Source organism: Somniosus microcephalus, unplaced genomic scaffold (assembly GCF_052327205.1).
Source record: "Somniosus microcephalus isolate GS21.2 unplaced genomic scaffold, FLI_Smic_1.0 unresolved_chr8, whole genome shotgun sequence".
In the NCBI taxonomy this organism is placed as follows: Eukaryota; Metazoa; Chordata; class Chondrichthyes; order Squaliformes; family Somniosidae; genus Somniosus; species Somniosus microcephalus.
Window position 1 is genome coordinate 40,642,919 of NW_028225186.1, and position 6,649 is coordinate 40,649,567.

At 46.9% G+C, this 6,649-nt stretch overlaps 2 non-coding genes across 2 annotated transcripts; both read right to left on the reverse strand.

Annotated features, from left to right (window-relative positions):
- Positions 1-266: 266 nt before the first annotated feature.
- trnai-aau (transfer RNA isoleucine (anticodon AAU)) lies at positions 267-340 on the reverse strand. The gene has a single exon. It is a non-coding gene; the product is annotated as a tRNA-Ile (tRNA).
- A 2,909-nt stretch (positions 341-3,249) lies between these two features.
- Positions 3,250-3,333, reverse strand: trnas-cga (transfer RNA serine (anticodon CGA)). Its single transcript has one exon. It is a non-coding gene; the product is annotated as a tRNA-Ser (tRNA).
- Between the last annotated feature and the right edge of the window lie 3,316 nt (positions 3,334-6,649).

Consider the following 6,649-nt stretch of genomic DNA (forward strand, 5'->3'; position numbering starts at 1 on the left):
TGAGCGATTAAACCCCGGGATTGTATTTATTTCAGTTCTATTCTTTGCACTCCAAACCAATCAGCAGCTGTGAACCGTTCACTGATTGAAATACGAGAAGTCCCGATGGATCTGGAATTGTTCATTTAATGTTGGAAACGCTCCGCAGGTCATAACTCAGGATTTCCAGCTTTGCTTCAAAGTATTGCAGGTCCCGTGTGAGTTTCCATCCAAACTTTTCAACAAATAACAAAATCAAGTAACTACCCTCTCTACCAAAAATCAAATGGCCCGTACGGGGATCGAACCCGCGACCTTGGCGTTATTAGCACCACGCTCTAACCAACTGAGCTAACCGGCCATTGGATTTGGTTCATGTGTATAAGCTTATATTTTCGAGACTCTAGCTGACAATTTCCTGCATTAATCTTTCAGCATACACCTGCAGTTGTCAATCATACACTATCCTATCGGCAAATACTGTGCATATGTCACTGTGTGCCACACATGACAACAGCCAACTCAAGTGCCAGGCAATGGCCAGCTCCAACAAGCGAAAGTCTAACCACCGCCCCTTCACATTCAACAGCAAGACCATCACCGAATCAGCGACCACCATTACCAACAACAACTTGCATTTATATAGCACCATTAATGTAGTAAAACGTCCCAAGGCGCTGCACAGGAGTATTTTCAGACAAAACATTTGACACCAATCCACATAAGGAGAAATTAGGGCAGGTGACCAAAAGCTTGGTCAAAGAGATAGGTTATAAGGAGCATCTTAAAGGAGGAAAGAGAGGTGGACAGGTTTAGGCAGGGAATTCCAAAGCTTAGGGCAACAGAAAGGTTGAGCGATTATAATCAGGGATGCTCAAGAGGGCTGGATTAGAGGAGCACAGATATCTCAGGGGGTTGTGGGGCTGAAGGAGATTACAGAAATAGGGAGGGGCGAGGCCATGGAGGGCATAGAAAAGCAAAATATTATTGAAATGGAGAGAGACTACAGAAAGCTGCGGTTAAGATGGATCTGGGTGTCCTCGTACATGAAACACAAAAAGTTAGCATGCAGTAATTAAGTAGACAAATGGAATGTTGGCCTTAATTGCAAGGGGCATGGAGTATAAAAGCAGGGAAGTCTTGTTACAACTGTACAGGTGAGGCCACGCCGAGAGTACTGCATACATTTTTGTTCTCCTTATTTAAGGAGGGATAAACTTGCATTGGAGACAGTTCAGAGAAGGTTCTCTAGGTTGATTCCTGGGATGAAGGGATTGTCTTATGAGGAAAGGTTGAGCAGGTTGGGCCTATACTCATTGGAGGTTAGGAGAATGAGAGGTGATCTCATTGAAACATATAAGATTCTGAGGGGGCTTGACAGGGTAGAAGCTGAGAGGTTGTTTTCCCTCATGGGGGAATCTAGAATCAGGTGGCATAGTTTCAGAATAAGGGTTTGTCCATTTAAGACGCAGATGAGGAGGAATTTCTTCTCTCAGAGGGTTGTGATTCTTTGGAATTATCTACCCCAGAGAGCTGTGGAGCCTGAATCATTGATTATATTCAAGCCTGAGGTAGACAGATTGTTGAACTATCGGAGTGTCAAGGGTTAAGGGGGAACAGGCAGAAAAGTGGAGTTGAGGCCAAGATCAGATCAGCCATGAACTTATTGAATGGTGAAGCAGGCTCGAGGGGCCGAATGCCTACTCCTGCTCCTATTTCTTATGTTCTTATGTTCTTATAAGGGCAGCAGGTGCATGGGAACACCATCACCTCCAAGTTCCCCTCCAAGTTACACACCATCCCGACGTGAAAATATATCACCATAACTTCATCGTCGCTAGGTCAAAATCCTGGAAATCCCTCCCTAACAGTACTATTGGACGACCTTCACCTCATTGACTGCAGCGGGTCAAGAGGGCTTCTCACTACCACCTTCTCAAGGGCAATTAGGGATGGGCAATTAATGCTGGCCTTGCCAGCGATGGCCAAATCATAGGAACAAATTAAATTAAATTAAAATAGTCACGACTGGATGTGGCAGGATTGCAGAGCATTGATCTGATCCGTTGGTTGTTGGATCGCTTAGCTCTGTCTACACATGCTGTTTCCATAGCTTAGAATGTGTGTTGTAGCTTCATGAGGTTGGCATCTCATTTTAGGTACGCCTGGTGCTGCTCCTGAAATGCTCTTCTACACTCCTCATTAAACCAGGGTTGGTCCCCTGTCTTGATGCTAATGGTAGTGTGTGAGATATGCCGGTCCATAAGGTTACAGATTGTGGTGGAATACAACTCCAAAACTGAGGCCCCCTCTGCCCTCTCGGGTGGACATTAAAGATCCCATGGCACGATTGGAAGAAGAGCAGGGGGTGATGAGGTTTACACGGTGTCCTGTAACCAATATTTATCCGCAGATCACCATCACTAAAACAGGTTATCTTCGATTATCACTTTGTGGGAGCTTGCTGTGCACAAATTGGCTGCTGCTGTTTTTCCTACATTACAACAGTGACTACAACTTCATTGGCTGTAAAGCATTTTGAGACGCCCTGATGTGAAAGGCGCTGTTGAAATCAGAGTCTTTCTTTTACAGCCTTCGAAGTCAACTGACAAAAACCAAAACTCAACATAAATTGAATTTAACAGTAAAAGGAGTGAAGTTAGGCTGGTTAGCTCAGTAAGTTCGAGCGTGCTCCTAAATAACACCAAGGTCGCGCGTTCGATCCCCGTATGGGCCATTTACTTTTTGATGGTGTGGGTAGTTTCTTAATTTTGCTATTTGCTGAAGAGATTGGAGCTGTAATACTTTGAAGCAAAGTTCTGCCGAGAGATCAAGGAACTGGAAGGTTGACCCTGTGTTTCTCTGTCCACAGATGTCGCTGACCTACAAACCACTACTTAATCCTCAGGTTACCAGAAGATTGTAGGTTCTAGTTCTGCCGCGGTCTTTTTACACACTTTTAATTCGTGTTCAGTTTTATAAAACCAAACCGTGTTCCCACTTGGTAGCTGAAGGTGATTCCCTACCAGACACTGCAGAGCTCTTTATTAATTAGTATTTTTGATGCTGCTTTGTGTGTGTATTGCTCACTAGTTCCCAACAAATCCACAATATCTAATGGATGCCGATAAATTATTAGTGTTCCAATTGGAACAACAGCTTTGGGTTAATCAGTGTAATAAAGTGCAGTGGAGGGAATTCTGATCAATTTCGGGGCCAGTGATCGCCACAGGGAGCCGATGAAATAAAATAAATAATTAACTTCAAAGTCGCTGCGAGCAGGGTTCAAACCTGCGCAGGAAAACCCCATTGAGATTTCGAGTCCAAACGCCTTATCCACTCGGCCATCGCAGCTGCAAATTAACATTGAGAAAATGCTTCCTACTGTGAGTGAGTCAGGAACTAGCTCAGAGAAGACAGGTCACAAATACTCACCGATAAATCCATCAGGGAATTCAGGGTTAACTTCTTTGCCCAAAGAGCGCTGAGAATGCATTAGTTGAGGCGAATACTACAGATGCATTTAAGAGGAAGGGAGAAAGGAATAGAAGGATATGCTGATAGGATTTTTTTAAATTCGTTTATGGGATGTGGGTGCGCTGGCAAGGCCAGCATTAAATGCCCATCCATAATTGATCCTTGAGAAGGTGGTGGTGTGCTGCCTTCTTGAACCGCTGCAGTCCGTGTGGTGATGGTACTCCCACAGTGCTGTTAGGGAGGGAGTTCCAGGATTTTGACCCAGCAACGATGAAGGATCGGCAATATACTTCTAAGTCAGGATGGTGTGTGACTTGGAGGGGAACTTGGAGGTGGGGGTGTTCCCATGCGCCTGCTGCGCTTGTCCTTCTAGGTGGAAGAGGTTGCGTGTTTGGGAGGTGCTGCCCAAGAAGCCTTGGTGAGTTGCTGCAGTGCATCTTGTAGATGGTACGCACTGCAGCCACGGTGCGCCGGTGGTGGAGGGAGTGAATGTTTAAAGTGGTGGATGGGGTGTCAATCAAGCGGGCTGCTTTGCTCTGGATGGTGTCGAACTTCTTGAGTGTTGTTGGTGCTGCACTCATCCAGGCAAGTGGAGAGTATTCCATCACACTCCTTACTTGTGCCTTGTAGATGGTAGAAAGTCTTTGGGAAGTCAGGAGGTGAGACACCCGACGCAGAATGCCTCGCCTCTGACCTTCTCTTGTTGTCACAGTATTTATGGTCAATGGTAACCCCCAGGATGTTGATGGTCAGCTCCTTTGTTCATGTTGGACCAAGGTTTTAATGAAGTCGGGAGCCGAGTGCTCTTGGCAGAACCCAAGCCGGGCATCAATGAGCAGGTTATTGGTCAGTAAGTGCCTCTTTACGGCACTGTGGATGGCACCTTCCATCACTTTGCTGATGATTGAGAGTAGAGAGTAGACTGATGGGGCGGTAATTGGCTGGATTGGATTTGCGCTGCTTTATGTGGACAGGACATACCTGGGCAGTCTTCCACATTGTTGGATAGATGCCAGTGCTGTAGCTGTACTAGAACAGCTTGGCTGGAGCACAAGTCTTCCGAATGATAGCCGGTGTGTTGTCAGGGCCCAGAGCCATTGCTGTTACCAGTGTGCTCAGCCTTTTCTTGATATCATGTGGAGTGAATGGAATTGGCTGAAGACTGGCTTCTGTGATGGTGGGGACCACGGGAGGAGGCCAGGTGGTCCGTACAGTTTCATTTTTATTATTTTGTTTCGTAGCGGTTTGTTACAACTGACTGGCTTGCTAGGCCATTTCAGAGGGCAGTTAAGAGTCAACCACATTGCTATGGGAATGGAGTCACACAAAGGCCAGACCAGGTAAGGGCGGCAGATTTCTTTCCCTGAAAGACATTAGTGAACGGGCAGCATGGTGGCATAGTGGTTAGCACTGTTGCCTCACAGCGCTAGGGACCCGGGTTCGAATCCGGACCTCGGGTGACTGTCTGTGTGGAGTTTGCACATTCTCCCTGTGTTTGCGTGGGTTTTCTCCGGGTGCTCCGTTTTCCTCCCACAGTCCAAAAATGTGCAGGTTAAGTTGAATTGGCTATAATAAATTGCCCCTTAGTGTTAGGGGGGTTTAAATACGTGGGGTTATGGGGATAGGGTGGGTGTAGGGGTTACGGGGATCGTGGTGGGATGTGTGTCAGTGCAGGCTCGCTATTGATTCTAGTTTTTTTTTTTTTGGGGGGTGGGGCGGAGAAATAGAGAAGGAGGAGCCTCGTTTGGAGACCAGTTCGTGCAAACGGACTGTTTCTGTGGGGCAGACTCTATAATATGATGTAACACCCGTTTTAATCAGATACAGAAAGATCCGGGACTAACAAGCACATCCCTTTTAAACAGAAACAGAATGACAGTACATCCCTTTTAAACAGACACAGAATAATCCGGGACTGAATAAGTAGATCCCTTTTAAACAGACATGGAATGCTGCCTGACCTGCAGAGTGTTTTGCAGCATTTCATCTGTTTATATTTCAGATTTCCAGCATCAACACTATTTTGCTTTTGTAATGCAGTTCTATGTAATTAGCTCTGTGGCGCAATGGACTTCTAGTTGTATGACAGATTGTGGGTTTGAGTCCGATCAGGGTCGGATTTTGGGTCAGGGTTCGGTGTTTCCTCCACCGACGGTACATTTTGCAGTAAATCGGTAATTCAGAGAAGGGAAACTGCCAGCCCCGACACTTTCCCTCTAAGTCCTCTCAAACCCTGAACTCTGTTACACAGGAGCAGGAGGAGGCCATTCAGTCCCATTTACATAGGAACACGAGGCCATTCAGTCCCATGGCCGTTTTACGTAGGAACAGGAGGAGGCTATTCAGTCACAGAAACCCCACAGTGCAGATAGAGGCCATTTTTGGCCCATCGAGCTTGCACCGACACATATCCCACCCTATCACCGCAACCCCACGTATTTAATCTCCCTAACACTAAGGATCAATTTATCCGAGCCAATCAACCTAGCTCGCACATCTTTGGATTGTGGGAGGAAATTGGAGCACCCAGAGGAAACCCACGGAAACACAGAGAAAATGTGCAAACTCCATGCAGACAGTCGCCCGAGGCCGGATTCGAACCCGTGTCTCTGGCGCTGTGCAGCAACAGTGCTAACCACTATGCCACCGTGCTGCCTTTTACATAGGGACGCCATTCAGTCTCATGACCCTTTTACATAGGAACAGGAGGAGGCCGTTCATTCCCATGGCCCATTTACATCGGAACAGCAGCATGCCATTCAGTTCCATTACCCTTTTACATAGGAACAGGAGCATGCCATTCAGTTCCATGACCCTTTAACAAAGGAACATGAGGAGGCCATGCAGTCCCAAGGCCCTTTGACACGGGTACAGGAGAATGCCATTCAGTCCAATGACCCTTTTACTCAGGAACAGGCGGAGGCTATTCAGCCTGTTAAGTCTGTTATGCAGGAAAAGGAGGAAGCCGTTCAGCCCCTCAAGTCTGTATCAGTGGAACAGGAGGAGGCCATTCAGCCCCTCGAGCCTGTTAGATGGGAACAAGAGGAGGCCATTCAGCCCCTTGAGCCTGTTATACGGGAACAGGAGGAGGCTATTCAGCCTGTCGAGCCAGTTATACAGGAAAAGGAGGAAGCCATTCAGCCCCTCAAGCCTGATACACAGGAATAGGAGGAGGCCTTTCAGCCCTTCAAGC